The 15,983-nt window shown below is 50.5% G+C and overlaps 52 non-coding genes across 52 annotated transcripts; all 52 read left to right on the top strand.

Annotated features, from left to right (window-relative positions):
• The first annotated feature begins 520 nt into the window (after positions 1 to 520).
• Positions 521 to 592, top strand: TRNAE-CUC (transfer RNA glutamic acid (anticodon CUC)). The gene has a single exon. It is a non-coding gene; the product is annotated as a tRNA-Glu (tRNA).
• A 163-nt stretch (positions 593 to 755) lies between these two features.
• Positions 756 to 827, top strand: TRNAE-CUC (transfer RNA glutamic acid (anticodon CUC)). The gene has a single exon. It is a non-coding gene; the product is annotated as a tRNA-Glu (tRNA).
• Positions 828 to 1,225: 398 nt separating this feature from the next.
• On the top strand, positions 1,226 to 1,297 carry TRNAE-CUC (transfer RNA glutamic acid (anticodon CUC)). The gene has a single exon. It is a non-coding gene; the product is annotated as a tRNA-Glu (tRNA).
• Positions 1,298 to 1,460: 163 nt separating this feature from the next.
• Positions 1,461 to 1,532, top strand: TRNAE-CUC (transfer RNA glutamic acid (anticodon CUC)). The gene has a single exon. It is a non-coding gene; the product is annotated as a tRNA-Glu (tRNA).
• Positions 1,533 to 1,695: 163 nt separating this feature from the next.
• Positions 1,696 to 1,767, top strand: TRNAE-CUC (transfer RNA glutamic acid (anticodon CUC)). Its single transcript has one exon. It is a non-coding gene; the product is annotated as a tRNA-Glu (tRNA).
• A 163-nt stretch (positions 1,768 to 1,930) lies between these two features.
• TRNAE-CUC (transfer RNA glutamic acid (anticodon CUC)) lies at positions 1,931 to 2,002 on the top strand. The gene has a single exon. It is a non-coding gene; the product is annotated as a tRNA-Glu (tRNA).
• A 163-nt stretch (positions 2,003 to 2,165) lies between these two features.
• On the top strand, positions 2,166 to 2,237 carry TRNAE-CUC (transfer RNA glutamic acid (anticodon CUC)). The gene has a single exon. It is a non-coding gene; the product is annotated as a tRNA-Glu (tRNA).
• Positions 2,238 to 2,400: 163 nt separating this feature from the next.
• TRNAE-CUC (transfer RNA glutamic acid (anticodon CUC)) lies at positions 2,401 to 2,472 on the top strand. The gene has a single exon. It is a non-coding gene; the product is annotated as a tRNA-Glu (tRNA).
• Positions 2,473 to 3,105: 633 nt separating this feature from the next.
• TRNAE-CUC (transfer RNA glutamic acid (anticodon CUC)) lies at positions 3,106 to 3,177 on the top strand. Its single transcript has one exon. It is a non-coding gene; the product is annotated as a tRNA-Glu (tRNA).
• A 163-nt stretch (positions 3,178 to 3,340) lies between these two features.
• Positions 3,341 to 3,412, top strand: TRNAE-CUC (transfer RNA glutamic acid (anticodon CUC)). The gene has a single exon. It is a non-coding gene; the product is annotated as a tRNA-Glu (tRNA).
• A 163-nt stretch (positions 3,413 to 3,575) lies between these two features.
• TRNAE-CUC (transfer RNA glutamic acid (anticodon CUC)) lies at positions 3,576 to 3,647 on the top strand. The gene has a single exon. It is a non-coding gene; the product is annotated as a tRNA-Glu (tRNA).
• A 771-nt stretch (positions 3,648 to 4,418) lies between these two features.
• Positions 4,419 to 4,490, top strand: TRNAE-CUC (transfer RNA glutamic acid (anticodon CUC)). Its single transcript has one exon. It is a non-coding gene; the product is annotated as a tRNA-Glu (tRNA).
• A 163-nt stretch (positions 4,491 to 4,653) lies between these two features.
• TRNAE-CUC (transfer RNA glutamic acid (anticodon CUC)) lies at positions 4,654 to 4,725 on the top strand. The gene has a single exon. It is a non-coding gene; the product is annotated as a tRNA-Glu (tRNA).
• Positions 4,726 to 4,888: 163 nt separating this feature from the next.
• On the top strand, positions 4,889 to 4,960 carry TRNAE-CUC (transfer RNA glutamic acid (anticodon CUC)). Its single transcript has one exon. It is a non-coding gene; the product is annotated as a tRNA-Glu (tRNA).
• A 163-nt stretch (positions 4,961 to 5,123) lies between these two features.
• Positions 5,124 to 5,195, top strand: TRNAE-CUC (transfer RNA glutamic acid (anticodon CUC)). Its single transcript has one exon. It is a non-coding gene; the product is annotated as a tRNA-Glu (tRNA).
• A 163-nt stretch (positions 5,196 to 5,358) lies between these two features.
• On the top strand, positions 5,359 to 5,430 carry TRNAE-CUC (transfer RNA glutamic acid (anticodon CUC)). Its single transcript has one exon. It is a non-coding gene; the product is annotated as a tRNA-Glu (tRNA).
• Positions 5,431 to 5,593: 163 nt separating this feature from the next.
• TRNAE-CUC (transfer RNA glutamic acid (anticodon CUC)) lies at positions 5,594 to 5,665 on the top strand. The gene has a single exon. It is a non-coding gene; the product is annotated as a tRNA-Glu (tRNA).
• A 163-nt stretch (positions 5,666 to 5,828) lies between these two features.
• Positions 5,829 to 5,900, top strand: TRNAE-CUC (transfer RNA glutamic acid (anticodon CUC)). Its single transcript has one exon. It is a non-coding gene; the product is annotated as a tRNA-Glu (tRNA).
• A 163-nt stretch (positions 5,901 to 6,063) lies between these two features.
• Positions 6,064 to 6,135, top strand: TRNAE-CUC (transfer RNA glutamic acid (anticodon CUC)). The gene has a single exon. It is a non-coding gene; the product is annotated as a tRNA-Glu (tRNA).
• Positions 6,136 to 6,671: 536 nt separating this feature from the next.
• TRNAE-CUC (transfer RNA glutamic acid (anticodon CUC)) lies at positions 6,672 to 6,743 on the top strand. The gene has a single exon. It is a non-coding gene; the product is annotated as a tRNA-Glu (tRNA).
• A 163-nt stretch (positions 6,744 to 6,906) lies between these two features.
• On the top strand, positions 6,907 to 6,978 carry TRNAE-CUC (transfer RNA glutamic acid (anticodon CUC)). The gene has a single exon. It is a non-coding gene; the product is annotated as a tRNA-Glu (tRNA).
• Positions 6,979 to 7,140: 162 nt separating this feature from the next.
• Positions 7,141 to 7,212, top strand: TRNAE-CUC (transfer RNA glutamic acid (anticodon CUC)). Its single transcript has one exon. It is a non-coding gene; the product is annotated as a tRNA-Glu (tRNA).
• A 163-nt stretch (positions 7,213 to 7,375) lies between these two features.
• On the top strand, positions 7,376 to 7,447 carry TRNAE-CUC (transfer RNA glutamic acid (anticodon CUC)). The gene has a single exon. It is a non-coding gene; the product is annotated as a tRNA-Glu (tRNA).
• Positions 7,448 to 7,610: 163 nt separating this feature from the next.
• TRNAE-CUC (transfer RNA glutamic acid (anticodon CUC)) lies at positions 7,611 to 7,682 on the top strand. The gene has a single exon. It is a non-coding gene; the product is annotated as a tRNA-Glu (tRNA).
• Positions 7,683 to 8,080: 398 nt separating this feature from the next.
• TRNAE-CUC (transfer RNA glutamic acid (anticodon CUC)) lies at positions 8,081 to 8,152 on the top strand. The gene has a single exon. It is a non-coding gene; the product is annotated as a tRNA-Glu (tRNA).
• Positions 8,153 to 8,315: 163 nt separating this feature from the next.
• On the top strand, positions 8,316 to 8,387 carry TRNAE-CUC (transfer RNA glutamic acid (anticodon CUC)). The gene has a single exon. It is a non-coding gene; the product is annotated as a tRNA-Glu (tRNA).
• Positions 8,388 to 8,550: 163 nt separating this feature from the next.
• TRNAE-CUC (transfer RNA glutamic acid (anticodon CUC)) lies at positions 8,551 to 8,622 on the top strand. Its single transcript has one exon. It is a non-coding gene; the product is annotated as a tRNA-Glu (tRNA).
• Positions 8,623 to 8,784: 162 nt separating this feature from the next.
• TRNAE-CUC (transfer RNA glutamic acid (anticodon CUC)) lies at positions 8,785 to 8,856 on the top strand. Its single transcript has one exon. It is a non-coding gene; the product is annotated as a tRNA-Glu (tRNA).
• Positions 8,857 to 9,019: 163 nt separating this feature from the next.
• TRNAE-CUC (transfer RNA glutamic acid (anticodon CUC)) lies at positions 9,020 to 9,091 on the top strand. Its single transcript has one exon. It is a non-coding gene; the product is annotated as a tRNA-Glu (tRNA).
• Positions 9,092 to 9,254: 163 nt separating this feature from the next.
• Positions 9,255 to 9,326, top strand: TRNAE-CUC (transfer RNA glutamic acid (anticodon CUC)). The gene has a single exon. It is a non-coding gene; the product is annotated as a tRNA-Glu (tRNA).
• A 398-nt stretch (positions 9,327 to 9,724) lies between these two features.
• Positions 9,725 to 9,796, top strand: TRNAE-CUC (transfer RNA glutamic acid (anticodon CUC)). The gene has a single exon. It is a non-coding gene; the product is annotated as a tRNA-Glu (tRNA).
• A 163-nt stretch (positions 9,797 to 9,959) lies between these two features.
• TRNAE-CUC (transfer RNA glutamic acid (anticodon CUC)) lies at positions 9,960 to 10,031 on the top strand. Its single transcript has one exon. It is a non-coding gene; the product is annotated as a tRNA-Glu (tRNA).
• A 163-nt stretch (positions 10,032 to 10,194) lies between these two features.
• Positions 10,195 to 10,266, top strand: TRNAE-CUC (transfer RNA glutamic acid (anticodon CUC)). The gene has a single exon. It is a non-coding gene; the product is annotated as a tRNA-Glu (tRNA).
• A 163-nt stretch (positions 10,267 to 10,429) lies between these two features.
• TRNAE-CUC (transfer RNA glutamic acid (anticodon CUC)) lies at positions 10,430 to 10,501 on the top strand. Its single transcript has one exon. It is a non-coding gene; the product is annotated as a tRNA-Glu (tRNA).
• A 162-nt stretch (positions 10,502 to 10,663) lies between these two features.
• On the top strand, positions 10,664 to 10,735 carry TRNAE-CUC (transfer RNA glutamic acid (anticodon CUC)). The gene has a single exon. It is a non-coding gene; the product is annotated as a tRNA-Glu (tRNA).
• A 163-nt stretch (positions 10,736 to 10,898) lies between these two features.
• Positions 10,899 to 10,970, top strand: TRNAE-CUC (transfer RNA glutamic acid (anticodon CUC)). Its single transcript has one exon. It is a non-coding gene; the product is annotated as a tRNA-Glu (tRNA).
• A 163-nt stretch (positions 10,971 to 11,133) lies between these two features.
• On the top strand, positions 11,134 to 11,205 carry TRNAE-CUC (transfer RNA glutamic acid (anticodon CUC)). The gene has a single exon. It is a non-coding gene; the product is annotated as a tRNA-Glu (tRNA).
• Positions 11,206 to 11,368: 163 nt separating this feature from the next.
• TRNAE-CUC (transfer RNA glutamic acid (anticodon CUC)) lies at positions 11,369 to 11,440 on the top strand. The gene has a single exon. It is a non-coding gene; the product is annotated as a tRNA-Glu (tRNA).
• A 163-nt stretch (positions 11,441 to 11,603) lies between these two features.
• Positions 11,604 to 11,675, top strand: TRNAE-CUC (transfer RNA glutamic acid (anticodon CUC)). The gene has a single exon. It is a non-coding gene; the product is annotated as a tRNA-Glu (tRNA).
• Positions 11,676 to 11,838: 163 nt separating this feature from the next.
• Positions 11,839 to 11,910, top strand: TRNAE-CUC (transfer RNA glutamic acid (anticodon CUC)). Its single transcript has one exon. It is a non-coding gene; the product is annotated as a tRNA-Glu (tRNA).
• A 163-nt stretch (positions 11,911 to 12,073) lies between these two features.
• TRNAE-CUC (transfer RNA glutamic acid (anticodon CUC)) lies at positions 12,074 to 12,145 on the top strand. Its single transcript has one exon. It is a non-coding gene; the product is annotated as a tRNA-Glu (tRNA).
• Positions 12,146 to 12,308: 163 nt separating this feature from the next.
• Positions 12,309 to 12,380, top strand: TRNAE-CUC (transfer RNA glutamic acid (anticodon CUC)). Its single transcript has one exon. It is a non-coding gene; the product is annotated as a tRNA-Glu (tRNA).
• A 389-nt stretch (positions 12,381 to 12,769) lies between these two features.
• On the top strand, positions 12,770 to 12,841 carry TRNAE-CUC (transfer RNA glutamic acid (anticodon CUC)). Its single transcript has one exon. It is a non-coding gene; the product is annotated as a tRNA-Glu (tRNA).
• A 163-nt stretch (positions 12,842 to 13,004) lies between these two features.
• Positions 13,005 to 13,076, top strand: TRNAE-CUC (transfer RNA glutamic acid (anticodon CUC)). Its single transcript has one exon. It is a non-coding gene; the product is annotated as a tRNA-Glu (tRNA).
• A 398-nt stretch (positions 13,077 to 13,474) lies between these two features.
• On the top strand, positions 13,475 to 13,546 carry TRNAE-CUC (transfer RNA glutamic acid (anticodon CUC)). The gene has a single exon. It is a non-coding gene; the product is annotated as a tRNA-Glu (tRNA).
• A 398-nt stretch (positions 13,547 to 13,944) lies between these two features.
• TRNAE-CUC (transfer RNA glutamic acid (anticodon CUC)) lies at positions 13,945 to 14,016 on the top strand. The gene has a single exon. It is a non-coding gene; the product is annotated as a tRNA-Glu (tRNA).
• A 163-nt stretch (positions 14,017 to 14,179) lies between these two features.
• Positions 14,180 to 14,251, top strand: TRNAE-CUC (transfer RNA glutamic acid (anticodon CUC)). Its single transcript has one exon. It is a non-coding gene; the product is annotated as a tRNA-Glu (tRNA).
• A 163-nt stretch (positions 14,252 to 14,414) lies between these two features.
• On the top strand, positions 14,415 to 14,486 carry TRNAE-CUC (transfer RNA glutamic acid (anticodon CUC)). Its single transcript has one exon. It is a non-coding gene; the product is annotated as a tRNA-Glu (tRNA).
• A 163-nt stretch (positions 14,487 to 14,649) lies between these two features.
• On the top strand, positions 14,650 to 14,721 carry TRNAE-CUC (transfer RNA glutamic acid (anticodon CUC)). Its single transcript has one exon. It is a non-coding gene; the product is annotated as a tRNA-Glu (tRNA).
• A 389-nt stretch (positions 14,722 to 15,110) lies between these two features.
• On the top strand, positions 15,111 to 15,182 carry TRNAE-CUC (transfer RNA glutamic acid (anticodon CUC)). The gene has a single exon. It is a non-coding gene; the product is annotated as a tRNA-Glu (tRNA).
• Positions 15,183 to 15,345: 163 nt separating this feature from the next.
• Positions 15,346 to 15,417, top strand: TRNAE-CUC (transfer RNA glutamic acid (anticodon CUC)). The gene has a single exon. It is a non-coding gene; the product is annotated as a tRNA-Glu (tRNA).
• A 398-nt stretch (positions 15,418 to 15,815) lies between these two features.
• TRNAE-CUC (transfer RNA glutamic acid (anticodon CUC)) lies at positions 15,816 to 15,887 on the top strand. The gene has a single exon. It is a non-coding gene; the product is annotated as a tRNA-Glu (tRNA).
• Positions 15,888 to 15,983: the final 96 nt, after the last annotated feature.

Raw genomic sequence — 15,983 nt, 5'->3', positions numbered from 1 at the left:
GAGCTTTCTCAGTAAATCTGGTTCCTGGTGGGCAAAAAGTTCCCAACTTTTCCCTGGTGGTCTAGTGGCTAGGATTCGGCGCTCTCACCGCCGCGGCCCAGGTTCGATTCCCGGTCAGGGAAGTCCTCTTTTCAATCTTCAGAAACTAATAAACAGCATCCGTATTTTCTCAGTCGGTATCCTCCCTGGTGGTCTAGTGGCTTGCATTTTGCGCGCTTGCTTTTTGATTTTTCCAGAGCTTTCTCAGTAAATCTGCTCTCTGGTGGGCAAAAAGCTCCCAACTTTTCCCTGGTTGTCTAGTGGCTAGGATTCGGCGCTCTCACCGCCGCGGCCCGGGTTCGATTCCCGGTCAGGGAAGTCCTCTTTTCAATCTTCAGAAACTAATAAACAGCATCCGTATTTTCTCAGTCGATATCCTCCCTGGTGGTCTAGTGGCTAGCATTTTGCGCACTTGCTTTTTGACGTTTCCAGAGCTTTCTCAGTAAATCTGCTCTCTGGTGGGTAACAAGTTCCCAACTCTTCCCTGGTGGTCTAGTGGCTAGGATTCGGCGCTCTCACCGCCGCGGCCCGGGTTCGATTCCCGGTCAGGGAAGTCCTCTTTTCAATCTTCAGAAACTAATAAACAGCATCCGTATTTTCTCAGTCGGTATCCTCCCTGGTGGTCTAGTGGCTTGCATTTTGCGCACTTGCTTTTTGATTTTTCCAGAGCTTTCTCAGTAAATCTGGTTCCTGGTGGGCAAAAAGTTCCCAACTTTTCCCTGGTGGTCTAGTGGCTAGGATTCGGCGCTCTCACCGCCGCGGCCCGGGTTCGATTCTCGGTCAGGGAAGTCCTCTTTTCAATCTTCAGAAACTAATAAACAGCATCCGTATTTTCTCAGTCGGTATCCTCCCTGGTGGTCTAGTGGCTTGCATTTTGCGCGCTTGCTTTTTGACGTTTCCAGAGCTTTCTCAGTAAATCTGCTCTCTGGTGTGCAAAAAGTTCCCAACTCTTCCCTGGTGGTCTAGTGGCTAGGATTCGGCGTTCTCACCGCCGCGGCCCGGGTTTGATTCCCGGTCAGGGAAGTCCTCTTTTCACTCTTCAGAAACTAATAAACAGCATCCGTATTTTCTCAGTCGGTATCCTCCCTGGTGGTCTAGTGGCTTGCATTTTGCGCACTTGCTTTTTGATTTTTCCAGAGCTTTCTCAGTAAATCTGGTTCCTGGTGGGCAAAAAGTTCCCAACTTTTCCCTGGTGGTCTAGTGGCTAGGATTCGGCGCTCTCACTGCCGCGGCCCGGGTTCGATTCCCGGTCAGGGAAGTCCTCTTTTCAATCTTCAGATACTAATAAACTGCATTCGTATTTTCTCAGTCGGTATCCTCCCTGGTGGTCTAGTGGCTAGCATTTTGCGCGCTTGCTTTTTGACGTTTCCAGAGCTTTCTCAGTAAATCTGCTCTCTGGTGTGCAAAAAGTTCCCAACTCTTCCCTGGTGGTCTAGTGGCTAGGATTCGGCGTTCTCACCGCCGCGGCCCGGGTTCGATTCCCGGTCAGGGAAGTCCTCTTTTCAATCTTCAGATACTAATAAACTGCATTCGTATTTTCTCAGTCGGTATCCTCCCTGGTGGTCTAGTGGCTAGCATTTTGCGCGCTTGCTTTTTGACGTTTCCAGAGCTTTCTCAGTAAATCTGATCTCTGGTGTGCAAAAAGTTCCCAACTCTTCCCTGGTGGTCTAGTGGCTAGGATTCGGCGTTCTCACCGCCGCGGCCCGGGTTCGATTCCCGGTCAGGGAAGTCCTCTTTTCAATCTTCAGAAACTAATAAACAGCATCCGTATTTTCTCAGTCGGTATCCTCCCTGGTGGTCTAGTGGCTTGCATTTTGCGCGCTTGCTTTTTGATTTTTCCAGAGCTTTCTCAGTAAATCTGCTCTCTGGTGGGCAAAAAGCTCCCAACTTTTCCCTGGTGGTCTAGTGGCTAGGATTCGGCGCTCTCACCGCCGCGGCCCGGGTTCGATTCCCGGTCAGGGAAGTCCTCTTTTCAATCTTCAGAAACTAATAAACAGCATCCGTATTTTCTCAGTCGATATCCTCCCTGGTGGTCTAGTGGCTAGCATTTTGCGCGCTTGCTTTTTGACGTTTCCAGAGCTTTCTCAGTAAATCTGCTCTCTGGTGGGCAACAAGTTCCCAACTCTTCCCTGGTGGTCTAGTGGCTAGGATTCGGCGCTCTCACCGCCGCGGCCCGGGTTCGATTCCCGGTCAGGGAAGTCCTCTTTTCAATCTTCAGAAACTAATAAACAGCATCCGTATTTTCTCAGTCGGTATCCTCCCTGGTGGTCTAGTGGCTTGCATTTTGCGCACTTGCTTTTTGATTTTTCCAGAGCTTTCTCAGTAAATCTGGTTCCTGGTGGGCAAAAAGTTCCCAACTTTTCCCTGGTGGTCTAGTGGCTAGGATTCGGCGTTCTCACCGCCGCGGCCCGGGTTCGATTCCCGGTCAGGGAAGTCCTCTTTTCACTCTTCAGAAACTAATAAACAGCATCCGTATTTTCTCAGTCGGTATCCTACCTGGTGGTCTAGTGGCTAGCATTTTGCGCGCTTGCTTTTTGACGTTTCCAGAGCTTTCTCAGTAAATCTGCTCTCTGGTGGGCAACAAGTTCCCAACTCTTCCCTGGTGGTCTAGTGGCTAGGATTCGGCGCTCTCACCGCCGCGGCCCGGGTTCGATTCCCGGTCAGGTAAGTCCTCTTTTCAATCTTCAGAAACTAATAAACAGCATCCGTATTTTCTCAGTCGGTATCCTCCCTGGTGGTCTAGTGGCTTGCATTTTGCGCGCTTGCTTTTTGATTTTTCCAGAGCTTTCTCAGTAAATCTGGTTTCTGGTGGGCAAAAAGCTCCCAACTTTTCCCTGGTGGTCTAGTGACTAGGATTCGGCGCTCTCACCGCCGCGGCCCGGGTTCGATTCCCGGTCAGGGAAGTCCTCTTTTCAATCTTCAGATACTAATAAACTGCATTCGTATTTTCTCAGTCGGTATCCTCCCTGGTGGTCTAGTGGCTAGCATTTTGCGCGCTTGCTTTTTGACGTTTCCAGAGCTTTCTCAGTAAATCTGCTCTCTGGTGTGCAAAAAGTTCCCAACTCTTCCCTGGTGGTCTAGTGGCTAGGATTCGGCGTTCTCACCGCCGCGGCCCGGGTTCGATTCCCGGTCAGGGAAGTCCTCTTTTCACTCTTCAGAAACTAATAAACAGCATCCGTATTTTCTCAGTCGGTATCCTCCCTGGTGGTCTAGTGGCTTGCATTTTGCGCGCTTGCTTTTTGATTTTTCCAGAGCTTTCTCAGTAAATCTGCTCTCTGGTGGGCAAAAAGCTCCCAACTTTTCCCTGGTGGTCTAGTGGCTAGGATTCGGCGCTCTCACCGCCGCGGCCCGGGTTCGATTCCCGGTCAGGGAAGTCCTCTTATCAATCTTCAGATACTAATAAACAGCATCCGTATTTTCTCAGTCGGTATCCTCCCTGGTGGTCTAGTGGCTTGCATTTTGCGCGCTTACTGTTTGACATTTCCAGAGCTTTCTCAGTAAATCTGATTTCTGGTGGGCAAAAAGCTCCCAACTTTTCCCTGGTGGTCTAGTGGCTAGGATTCGGCGCTCTCACCGCCGCGGCCCGGGTTCGATTCCCGGTCAGGGAAGTCCTCTTTTCAATCTTCAGAAACTAATAAACAGCATTCGTATTTTCTTGGTCGATATCCTCCCTGGTGGTCTAGTGGCTAGGACTAAGATTCGGCGCTCTCACCGCCGCGGCCCGGGTTCGATTCCCGGTCAGGGAAGTCCTCTTTTCAATCTTCAGAAACTAATAAACAGCATCCGTATTTTCTCAGTCGATATCCTCCCTGGTGGTCTAGTGGCTAGCATTTTGCGCGCTTGCTTTTTGACGTTTCCAGAGCTTTCTCAGTAAATCTGCTCTCTGGTGGGCAACAAGTTCCCAACTCTTCCCTGGTGGTCTAGTGGCTAGGATTCGGCGCTCTCACCGCCGCGGCCCGGGTTCGATTCCCGATCAGGGAAGTCCTTTTTTCAATCTTCAGAAACTAATAAACAGCATCCGTATTTTCTCAGTCGGTATCCTCCCTGGTGGTCTAGTGGCTTGCATTTTGCGCGCTTGCTTTTTGATTTTTCCAGAGCTTTCTCAGTAAATCTGCTCTCTGGTGGGCAAAAAGCTCCCAACTTTTCCCTGGTGGTCTAGTGGGTAGGATTCGGCGCTCTCACCGCCGCGGCCCGGGTTCAATTTCCGGTCAGGGAAGTCCTCTTTTCAATCTTCAGAAACTAATAAACAGCATCCGTATTTTCTCAGTCGGTATCCTCCCTGGTGGTCTAGTGGCTTGCATTTTGCGCGCTTGCTTTTTGATTTTTCCAGAGCTTTCTCAGTAAATCTGGTTTCTGGTGGGCAAAAAGCTCCCAACTTTTCCCTGGTGGTCTAGTGGCTAGGATTCGGCGCTCTCACCGCCGCGGCCCGGGTTTGATTCCCGGTCAGGGAAGTCCTCTTTTCAATCTTCAGATACTAATAAACTGCATTCGTATTTTCTCAGTCGGTATCCTCCCTGGTGGTCTAGTGGCTAGCATTTTGCGCGCTTGCTTTTTGACGTTTCCAGAGCTTTCTCAGTAAATCTGCTCTCTGGTGTGCAAAAAGTTCCCAACTCTTCCCTGGTGGTCTAGTGGCTAGGATTCGGCGTTCTCACCGCCGCGGCCCGGGTTCGATTCCCGGTCAGGGAAGTCCCCTTTTCACTCTTCAGAAACTAATAAACAGCATCCGTATTTTCTCAGTCGGTATCCTCCCTGGTGGTCTAGTGGCTTGCATTTTGCGCGCTTGCTTTTTGATTTTTCCAGAGCTTTCTCAGTAAATCTGCTCTCTGGTGGGCAAAAAGCTCCCAACTTTTCCCTGGTGGTCTAGTGGCTAGGATTCGGCGCTCTCACCGCCGCGGCCCGGGTTCGATTCCCGGTCAGGGAAGTCCTCTTTTCAATCTTCAGAAACTAATAAACAGCATCCGTATTTTCTCAGTCGATATCCTCCCTGGTGGTCTAGTGGCTAGCATTTTGCGCGCTTGCTTTTTGACGTTTCCAGAGCTTTCTCAGTAAATCTGCTCTCTGGTGTGCAAAAAGTTCCCAACTCTTCCCTGGTGGTCTAGTGGCTAGGATTCGGCGTTCTCACCGCCGCGGCCCGGGTTCGATTCCCGGTCAGGGAAGTCCTCTTTTCAATCTTCAGATACTAATAAACAGCATCCGTATTTTCTCAGTCGGTATCCTCCCTGGTGGTCTAGTGGCTTGCATTTTGCGCGCCTACTTGTTGACTTTTCCAGAGCTTTCTCAGTAAATCTGCTCTCTGGTGGGCAAAAAGCTCCCAACTTTTCCCTGGTGGTCTAGTGGCTAGGATTCGGCGCTCTCACCGCCGCGGCCCGGGTTCGATTCCCGGTCAGGGAAGTCCTCTTTTCACTCTTCAGAAACTAATAAACAGCATCCGTATTTTCTCAGTCGATATCCTCCCTGGTGGTCTAGTGGCTAGCATTTTGCGCGCTTGCTTTTTGACGTTTCCAGAGCTTTCTCAGTAAATCTGCTCTCTGGTGGGCAACAAGTTCCCAACTCTTCCCTGGTGGTCTAGTGGCTAGGATTCGGCGCTCTCACCGCCGCGGCCCGGGTTCGATTCCCGGTCAGGGAAGTCCTCTTTTCAATCTTCAGAAACTAATAAACAGCATCCGTATTTTCTCAGTCGGTATCCTCCCTGGTGGTCTAGTGGCTTGCATTTTGCGCACTTGCTTTTTGATTTTTCCAGAGCTTTCTCAGTAAATCTGGTTCCTGGTGGGCAAAAAGTTCCCAACTTTTCCCTGGTGGTCTAGTGGCTAGGATTCGGCGCTCTCACCGCCGCGGCCCGGGTTCGATTCCCGGTCAGGGAAGTCCTCTTTTCACTCTTCAGAAACTAATAAACAGCATCCGTATTTTCTCAGTCGGTATCCTCCCTGGTGGTCTAGTGGCTTGCATTTTGCGCGCTTGCTTTTTGATTTTTCCAGAGCTTTCTCAGTAAATCTGCTCTCTGGTGGGCAAAAAGCTCCCAACTTTTCCCTGGTGGTCTAGTGGCTAGGATTCGGCGCTCTCACCGCCGCGGCCCGGGTTCGATTCCCGGTCAGGGAAGTCCTCTTTTCAATCTTCAGAAACTAATAAACAGCATTCGTATTTTCTTGGTCGATATCCTCCCTGGTGGTCTAGTGGCTAGGACTAAGATTCGGCGCTCTCACCGCCGCGGCCCGGGTTCGATTCCCGGTCAGGGAAGTCCTCTTTTCAATCTTCAGAAACTAATAAACAGCATCCGTATTTTCTCAGTCGATATCCTCCCTGGTGGTCTAGTGGCTAGCATTTTGCGCGCTTGCTTTTTGACGTTTCCAGAGCTTTCTCAGTAAATCTGCTCTCTGGTGGGCAACAAGTTCCCAACTCTTCCCTGGTGGTCTAGTGGCTAGGATTCGGCGCTCTCACCGCCGCGGCCCGGGTTCGATTCGCGATCAGGGAAGTCCTTTTTTCAATCTTCAGAAACTAATAAACAGCATCCGTATTTTCTCAGTCGGTATCCTCCCTGGTGGTCTAGTGGCTTGCATTTTGCGCGCTTGCTTTTTGATTTTTCCAGAGCTTTCTCAGTAAATCTGCTCTCTGGTGGGCAAAAAGCTCCCAACTTTTCCCTGGTGGTCTAGTGGCTAGGATTCGGCGCTCTCACCGCCGCGGCCCGGGTTCGATTCCCGGTCAGGGAAGTCCTCTTTTCAATCTTCAGAAACTAATAAACAGCATCCGTATTTTCTCAGTCGATATCCTCCCTGGTGGTCTAGTGGCTAGCATTTTGCGCGCTTGCTTTTTGACGTTTCCAGAGCTTTCTCAGTAAATCTGCTCTCTGGTGTGCAAAAAGTTCCCAACTCTTCCCTGGTGGTCTAGTGGCTAGGATTCGGCGTTCTCACCGCCGCGGCCCGGGTTCGATTCCCGGTCAGGGAAGTCCTCTTTTCACTCTTCAGAAACTAATAAACAGCATCCGTATTTTCTCAGTCGGTATCCTCCCTGGTGGTCTAGTGGCTTGCATTTTGCGCGCTTGCTTTTTGATTTTTCCAGAGCTTACTCAGTAAATCTGCTCTCTGGTGGGCAAATGCTCCCAACTTTTCCCTGGTGGTCTAGTGGCTAGGATTCGGCGCTCTCACCGCCGCGGCCCGGGTTCGATTCCCGGTCAGGGAAGTCCTCTTTTCAATCTTCAGATACTAATAAACAGCATCCGTATTTTCTCAGTCGGTATCCTCCCTGGTGGTCTAGTGGCTTGCATTTTGCGCGCCTACTTGTTGACTTTTCCAGAGCTTTCTCAGTAAATCTGCTCTCTGGTGGGCAAAAAGCTACCAACTTTTCCCTGGTGGTCTAGTGGCTAGGATTCGGCGCTCTCACCGCCGCGGCCCGGGTTCGATTCCCGGTCAGGGAAGTCCTCTTTTCACTCTTCAGAAACTAATAAACAGCATCCGTATTTTCTCAGTCGATATCCTCCCTGGTGGTCTAGTGGCTAGCATTTTGCGCGCTTGCTTTTTGACGTTTCCAGAGCTTTCTCAGTAAATCTGCTCTCTGGTGGGCAACAAGTTCCCAACTCTTCCCTGGTGGTCTAGTGGCTAGGATTCGGCGCTCTCACCGCCGCGGCCCGGGTTCGATTCCCGGTCAGGGAAGTCCTCTTTTCAATCTTCAGAAACTAATAAACAGCATCCGTATTTTCTCAGTCGGTATCCTCCCTGGTGGTCTAGTGGCTTGCATTTTGCGCGCTTGCTTTTTGATTTTTCCAGAGCTTTCTCAGTAAATCTGGTTTCTGGTGGGCAAAAAGCTCCCAACTTTTCCCTGGTGGTCTAGTGACTAGGATTCGGCGCTCTCACCGCCGCGGCCCGGGTTCGATTCCCGGTCAGGGAAGTCCTCTTTTCAATCTTCAGATACTAATAAACTGCATTCGTATTTTCTCAGTCGGTATCCTCCCTGGTGGTCTAGTGGCTAGCATTTTGCGCGCTTGCTTTTTGACGTTTCCAGAGCTTTCTCAGTAAATCTGCTCTCTGGTGTGCAAAAAGTTCCCAACTCTTCCCTGGTGGTCTAGTGGCTAGGATTCGGCGTTCTCACCGCCGCGGCCCGGGTTCGATTCCCGGTCAGGGAAGTCCCCTTTTCACTCTTCAGAAACTAATAAACAGCATCCGTATTTTCTCAGTCGGTATCCTCCCTGGTGGTCTAGTGGCTTGCATTTTGCGCGCTTGCTTTTTGATTTTTCCAGAGCTTTCTCAGTAAATCTGCTCTCTGGTGGGCAAAAAGCTCCCAACTTTTCCCTGGTGGTCTAGTGGCTAGGATTCGGCGCTCTCACCGCCGCGGCCCGGGTTCGATTCCCGGTCAGGGAAGTCCTCTTTTCAATCTTCAGAAACTAATAAACAGCATCCGTATTTTCTCAGTCGATATCCTCCCTGGTGGTCTAGTGGCTAGCATTTTGCGCGCTTGCTTTTTGACGTTTCCAGAGCTTTCTCAGTAAATCTGCTCTCTGGTGTGCAAAAAGTTCCCAACTCTTCCCTGGTGGTCTAGTGGCTAGGATTCGGCGTTCTCACCGCCGCGGCCCGGGTTCGATTCCCGGTCAGGGAAGTCCTCTTTTCACTCTTCAGAAACTAATAAACAGCATCCGTATTTTCTCAGTCGGTATCCTCCCTGGTGGTCTAGTGGCTTGCATTTTGCGCGCTTGCTTTTTGATTTTTCCAGAGCTTACTCAGTAAATCTGCTCTCTGGTGGGCAAATGCTCCCAACTTTTCCCTGGTGGTCTAGTGGCTAGGATTCGGCGCTCTCACCGCCGCGGCCCGGGTTTGATTCCCGGTCAGGGAAGTCCTCTTTTCAATCTTCAGATACTAATAAACAGCATCCGTATTTTCTCAGTCGGTATCCTCCCTGGTGGTCTAGTGGCTTGCATTTTGCGCGCCTACTTGTTGACTTTTCCAGAGCTTTCTCAGTAAATCTGCTCTCTGGTGGGCAAAAATCTCCCAACTTTTCCCTGGTGGTCTAGTGGCTAGGATTCGGCGCTCTCACCGCCGCGGCCCGGGTTCGATTCCCGGTCAGGGAAGTCCTCTTTTCACTCTTCAGAAACTAATAAACAGCATCCGTATTTTCTCAGTCGGTATCCTCCCTGGTGGTCTAGTGGCTTGCATTTTGCGCACTTGCTTTTTGATTTTTCCAGAGCTTTCTCAGTAAATCTGGTTCCTGGTGGGCAAAAAGTTCCCAACTTTTCCCTGGTGGTCTAGTGGCTAGGATTCGGCGCTCTCACCGCCGCGGCCCGGGTTCGATTCCCGGTCAGGGAAGTCGTATTTTCAATCTTCAGAAACTAATAAACAGCATCCGTATTTTCTCAGTCGGTATCCTCCCTGGTGGTCTAGTGGCTTGCATTTTGCGCACTTGCTTTTTGATTTTTCCAGAGCTTTCTCAGTAAATCTGGTTCCTGGTGGGCAAAAAGTTCCCAACTTTTCCCTGGTGGTCTAGTGGCTAGGATTCCGCGCTCTCACCGCCGCGGCCCGGGTTCGATTCCCGGTCAGGGAAGTCCTCTTTTCACTCTTCAGAAACTAATAAACAGCATCCGTATTTTCTCAGTCGGTATCCTCCCTGGTGGCCTAGTGGCTTGCATTTTGCGCGCTTGCTTTTTGATTTTTCCAGAGCTTTCTCAGTAAATCTGCTCTCTGGTGGGCAAAAAGCTCCCAACTTTTCCCTGGTGGTCTAGTGGCTAGGATTCGGCGCTCTCACCGCCGCGGCCCGGGTTCGATTCCCGGTCAGGGAAGTCCTCTTTTCAATCTTCAGATACTAATAAACTGCATTCGTATTTTCTCAGTCGGTATCCTCCCTGGTGGTCTAGTGGCTAGCATTTTGCGCGCTTGCTTTTTGACGTTTCCAGAGCTTTCTCAGTAAATCTGCTCTCTGGTGTGCAAAAAGTTCCCAACTCTTCCCTGGTGGTCTAGTGGCTAGGATTCGGCGTTCTCACCGCCGCGGCCCGGGTTCGATTCCCGGTCAGGGAAGTCCCCTTTTCACTCTTCAGAAACTAATAAACAGCATCCGTATTTTCTCAGTCGGTATCCTCCCTGGTGGTCTAGTGGCTTGCATTTTGCGCGCTTGCTTTTTGATTTTTCCAGAGCTTTCTCAGTAAATCTGCTCTCTGGTGGGCAAAAAGCTCCCAACTTTTCCCTGGTGGTCTAGTGGCTAGGATTCGGCGCTCTCACCGCCGCGGCCCGGGTTCGATTCCCGGTCAGGGAAGTCCTCTTTTCAATCTTCAGAAACTAATAAACAGCATCCGTATTTTCTCAGTCGATATCCTCCCTGGTGGTCTAGTGGCTAGCATTTTGCGCGCTTGCTTTTTGACGTTTCCAGAGCTTTCTCAGTAAATCTGCTCTCTGGTGTGCAAAAAGTTCCCAACTCTTCCCTGGTGGTCTAGTGGCTAGGATTCGGCGTTCTCACCGCCGCGGCCCGGGTTCGATTCCCGGTCAGGGAAGTCCTCTTTTCACTCTTCAGAAACTAATAAACAGCATCCGTATTTTCTCAGTCGGTATCCTCCCTGGTGGTCTAGTGGCTTGCATTTTGCGCGCTTGCTTTTTGATTTTTCCAGAGCTTACTCAGTAAATCTGCTCTCTGGTGGGCAAATGCTCCCAACTTTTCCCTGGTGGTCTAGTGGCTAGGATTCGGCGCTCTCACCGCCGCGGCCCGGGTTTGATTCCCGGTCAGGGAAGTCCTCTTTTCAATCTTCAGATACTAATAAACAGCATCCGTATTTTCTCAGTCGGTATCCTCCCTGGTGGTCTAGTGGCTTGCATTTTGCGCGCCTACTTGTTGACTTTTCCAGAGCTTTCTCAGTAAATCTGCTCTCTGGTGGGCAAAAAGCTCCCAACTTTTCCCTGGTGGTCTAGTGGCTAGGATTCGGCGCTCTCACCGCCGCGGCCCGGGTTCGATTCCCGGTCAGGGAAGTCCTCTTTTCACTCTTCAGAAACTAATAAACAGCATCCGTATTTTCTCAGTCGGTATCCTCCCTGGTGGTCTAGTGGCTTGCATTTTGCGCACTTGCTTTTTGATTTTTCCAGAGCTTTCTCAGTAAATCTGGTTCCTGGTGGGCAAAAAGTTCCCAACTTTTCCCTGGTGGTCTAGTGGCTAGGATTCGGCGCTCTCACCGCCGCGGCCCGGGTTCGATTCCCGGTCAGGGAAGTCGTATTTTCAATCTTCAGAAACTAATAAACAGCATCCGTATTTTCTCAGTCGGTATCCTCCCTGGTGGTCTAGTGGCTTGCATTTTGCGCACTTGCTTTTTGATTTTTCCAGAGCTTTCTCAGTAAATCTGGTTCCTGGTGGGCAAAAAGTTCCCAACTTTTCCCTGGTGGTCTAGTGGCTAGGATTCGGCGTTCTCACCGCCGCGGCCCGGGTTCGATTCCCGGTCAGGGAAGTCCTCTTTTCACTCTTCAGAAACTAATAAACAGCATCCGTATTTTCTCAGTCGGTATCCTCCCTGGTGGCCTAGTGGCTTGCATTTTGCGCGCTTGCTTTTTGATTTTTCCAGAGCTTTCTCAGTAAATCTGCTCTCTGGTGGGCAAAAAGCTCCCAACTTTTCCCTGGTGGTCTAGTGGCTAGGATTCGGCGCTCTCACCGCCGCGGCCCGGGTTCGATTCCCGGTCAGGGAAGTCCTCTTTTCAATCTTCAGATACTAATAAACAGCATCCGTATTTTCTCAGTCGGTATCCTCCCTGGTGGTCTAGTGGCTAGCATTTTGCGCGCCTACTTGTTGACTTTTCCAGAGCTTTCTCAGTAAATCTGCTCTCTGGTGGGCAAAAAGCTCCCAACTTTTCCCTGGTGGTCTAGTGGCTAGGATTCGGCGCTCTCACCGCCGCGGCCCGGGTTCGATTCCCGGTCAGGGAAGTCCTCTTTTCAATCTTCAGAAACTAATAAACAGCATCCGTATTTTCTCAGTCGATATCCTCCCTGGTGGTCTAGTGGCTAGCATTTTGCGCGCTTGCTTTTTGACGTTTCCAGAGCTTTCTCAGTAAATCTGCTCTCTGGTGGGCAACAAGTTCCCAACTCTTCCCTGGTGGTCTAGTGGCTAGGATTCGGCGCTCTCACCGCCGCGGCCCGGGTTCGATTCCCGGTCAGGGAAGTCCTCTTTTCAATCTTCAGAAACTAATAAACAGCATCCGTATTTTCTCAGTCGGTATCCTCCCTGGTGGTCTAGTGGCTTGCATTTTGCGCACTTGCTTTTTGATTTTTCCAGAGCTTTCTCAGTAAATCTGGTTCCTGGTGGGCAAAAAGTTCCCAACTTTTCCCTGGTGGTCTAGTGGCTAGGATTCGGCGCTCTCACCGCCGCGGCCCGGGTTCGATTCCCGGTCAGGGAAGTCCTCTTTTCAATCTTCAGAAACTAATAAACAGCATCCGTATTTTCTCAGTCGGTATCCTCCCTGGTGGTCTAGTGGCTAGCATTTTGCGCGCTTGCTTTTTGACGTTTCCAGAGCTTTCTCAGTAAATCTGCTCTCTGGTGTGCAAAAAGTTCCCAACTCTTCCCTGGTGGTCTAGTGGCTAGGATTCGGCATTCTCACCGCCGCGGCCCGGGTTCGATTCCCGGTCAGGGAAGTCCTCTTTTCACTCTTCAGAAACTAATAAACAGCATCCGTATTTTCTCAGTCCCTGGTGGTCTAGTGGCTTGCATTTTGCGCGCTTGCTTTTTGATTTTTCCAGAGCTTTCTCAGTAAATCTGCTCTCTGGTGGGCAAAAAGCTCCCAACTTTTCCCTGGTGGTCTAGTGGCTAGGATTCGGCGCTCTCACCGCCGCGGCCCGGGTTCGATTCCCGGTCAGGGAAGTCCTCTTTTCAATCTTCAGATACTAATAAACAGCATCCGTATTTTCTCAGTCGGTATCCTCCCTGGTGGTCTAGTGGCTTGCATTTTGCGCGCTTACTGTTTGACATTTCCAGAGCTTTCTCAGTAAATCTGGTTTCTGGTGGGCAAAAAGCTTCCAACTTTTCCCTGGTGGTCTAGTGGCTAGGATTCGGCGCTCTCACCGCCGCGGCCCGGGTTCGATTCCCGGTCAGGGAAGTCCTCTTTTCAATCTTCAGAAACTAATAAACAGCATTCGTATTTTCTTGGTCGATATCCTCCCTGGTGGTCTAGTGGCTTGCATTTTGCGCACTTGCTTTTTGATTTTTCCAGAGCTTTCTCAGTAAATCTGGTTCCTGGTGGGCAAAAAGTTCCCAACTTTTCCCTGGTGGTCTAGTGGCTAGGATTCGGCGCTCTCACCGCCGCGGCCCAGGTTCGATTCCCGGTCAGGGAAGTCCTCTTTTCAATCTTCAGAAACTAATAAACAGCATCCGTATTTTCTCAGTCGGTATCCTCCCTGGTGGTCTAGTGGCTTGCATTTTGCGCGCTTGCTTTTTGATTTTTCCAGAGCTTTCTCAGTAAATCTGGTTCCTGGTGGGCAAAAAGTTCCCAACTTTTCCCTGGTGGTCTAGTGGCTAGGATTCGGCGCTCTCACCGCCGCGGCCCGGGTTCGATTCCCGGTCAGGGAAGTCCTCTTTTCAATCTTCAGAAACTAATAAACAGCATCCGTATTTTCTCAGTCGGTATCCTCCCTGGTGGTCTAGTGGCTTGCATTTTGCGCGCTTGCTTTTTGATTTTTCCAGAGCTTTCTCAGTAAATCTGCTCTCTGGTGGGCAAAAAGCTCCCAACTTTTCCCTGGTTGTCTAGTGGCTAGGATTCGGCGCTCTCACCGCCGCGGCCCGGGTTCGATTCCCGGTCAGGGAAGTCCTCTTTTCAATCTTCAGATACTAATAAACTGCATTCGTATTTTCTCAGTCGGTATCCTCCCTGGTGGTCTAGTGGCTAGCATTTTGCGCGCTTGCTTTTTGACGTTTCCAGAGCTTTCTCAGTAAATCTGCTCTCTGGTGTGCAAAAAGTTCCCAACTCTTCCCTGGTGGTCTAGTGGCTAGGATTCGGCGTTCTCACCGCCGCGGCCCGGGTTCGATTCCCGGTCAGGGAAGTCCTCTTTTCACTCTTCAGAAACTAATAAACAGCATCCGTATTTTCTCAGTCGGTATCCTCCCTGGTGGTCTAGTGGCTAGCATTTTGCGCGCTTGCTTTTTGACGTTTCCAGAGCTTTCTCAGTAAATCTGCTCTCTGGTGGGCAACAAGTTCCCAACTCTTCCCTGGTGGTCTAGTGGCTAGGATTCGGCGCTCTCACCGCCGCGGCCCGGGTTCGATTCCCGGTCAGGGAAGTCATCTTTTCAATCTTCAGAAACTAATAAACAGCATCCGTATTTTCTCAGTCGATATCCTCCCTGGTGGTCTAGTGGCTAGCATTTTGCGCGCTTGCTTTTTGACGTTTCCAGAGCTTTCTCAGTAAATCTGCTCTCTGGTGGGCAACAAGTTCCCAACTCTTCCCTGGTGGTCTAGTGGCTAGGATTCGGCGTTCTCACCGCCGCGGCCCGGGTTCGATTCCCGGTCAGGGAAGTCCTCTTTTCAATCTTCAGAAACTAATAAACAGCATCCGTATTTTCTCAGTCGGTATCCTCCCTGGTGGTCTAGTGGCTTGCATTTTGCGCGCTTGCTTTTTGATTTTTCCAGAGCTTTCTCAGTAAATCTGGTTCCTGGTGGGCAACAAGTTCCCAACTCTTCCCTGGTGGTCTAGTGGCTAGGATTCGGCGCTCTCACCGCCGCGGCCCGGGTTCGATTCCCGGTCAGGGAAGTCCTCTTTTCAATCTTCAGAAACTAATAAACAGCATCCGTATTTTCTCAGTCGGTATCCTCCCTGGTGGTCTAGTGGCTAGCATTTTGCGCGCTTGCTTTTTGACGTTTCCAGAGCTTTCTCAGTAAATCTGCTCTCTGGTGTGCAAAAAGTTCCCAACTCTTCCCTGGTGGTCTAGTGGCTAGGATTCGGCATTCTCACCGCCGCGGCCCGGGTTCGATTCCCGGTCAGGGAAGTCCTCTTTTCACTCTTCAGAAACTAATAAACAGCATCCGTATTTTCTCAGTCCCTGGTGGTCTAGTGGCTTGCATTTTGCGCGCTTGCTTTTTGATTTTTCCAGAGCTTTCTCAGTAAATCTGCTCTCTGGTGGGCAAAAAGCTCCCAACTTTTCCCTGGTGGTCTAGTGGCTAGGATTCGGCGCTCTCACCGCCGCGGCCCGGGTTCGATTCCCGGTCAGGGAAGTCCTCTTTTCAATCTTCAGATACTAATAAACAGCATCCGTATTTTCTCAGTCGGTATCCTCCCTGGTGGTCTAGTGGCTTGCATTTTGCGCGCTTACTGTTTGACATTTCCAGAGCTTTCTCAGTAAATCTGGTTTCTGGTGGGCAAAAAGCTTCCAACTTTTCCCTGGTGGTCTAGTAGCTAGGATTCGGCGCTCTCACCGCCGCGGCCCGGGTTCGATTCCCGGTCAGGGAAGTCCTCTTTTCAATCTTCAGAAACTAATAAACAGCATTCGTATTTTCTTGGTCGATATCCTCCCTGGTGGTCTAGTGGCTTGCATTTTGCGCACTTGCTTTTTGATTTTTCCAGAGCTTTCTCAGTAAATCTGGTTCCTGGTGGGCAAAAAGTTCCCAACTTTTCCCTGGTGGTCTAGTGGCTAGGATTCGGCGCTCTCACCGCCGCGGCCCAGGTTCGATTCCCGGTCAGGGAAGTCCTCTTTTCAATCTTCAGAAACTAATAAACAGCATCCGTATTTTCTCAGTCGGTATCCTCCCTGGTGGTCTAGTGGCTTGCATTTTGCGCGCTTGCTTTTTGATTTTTCCAGAGCTTTCTCAGTAAATCTGGTTCCTGGTGGGCAAAAAGTTCCCAACTTTTCCCTGGTGGTCTAGTGGCTAGGATTCGGCGCTCTCACCGCCGCGGCCCGGGTTCGATTCCCGGTCAGGGAAGTCCTCTTTTCAATCTTCAGATACTAATAAACAGCATCCGTATTTTCTCAGTCGGTATCCTCCCTGGTGGTCTAGTGGCTAGCATTTTGCGCGCCT

This window comes from Hyla sarda, unplaced genomic scaffold, assembly GCF_029499605.1.
Source record: "Hyla sarda isolate aHylSar1 unplaced genomic scaffold, aHylSar1.hap1 scaffold_490, whole genome shotgun sequence".
Taxonomy (NCBI): domain Eukaryota; kingdom Metazoa; phylum Chordata; class Amphibia; order Anura; family Hylidae; genus Hyla; species Hyla sarda.
The sequence above is the reverse complement of the archived record's forward strand: the minus strand, read 5'-3'. Positions and strand labels throughout refer to the sequence as shown.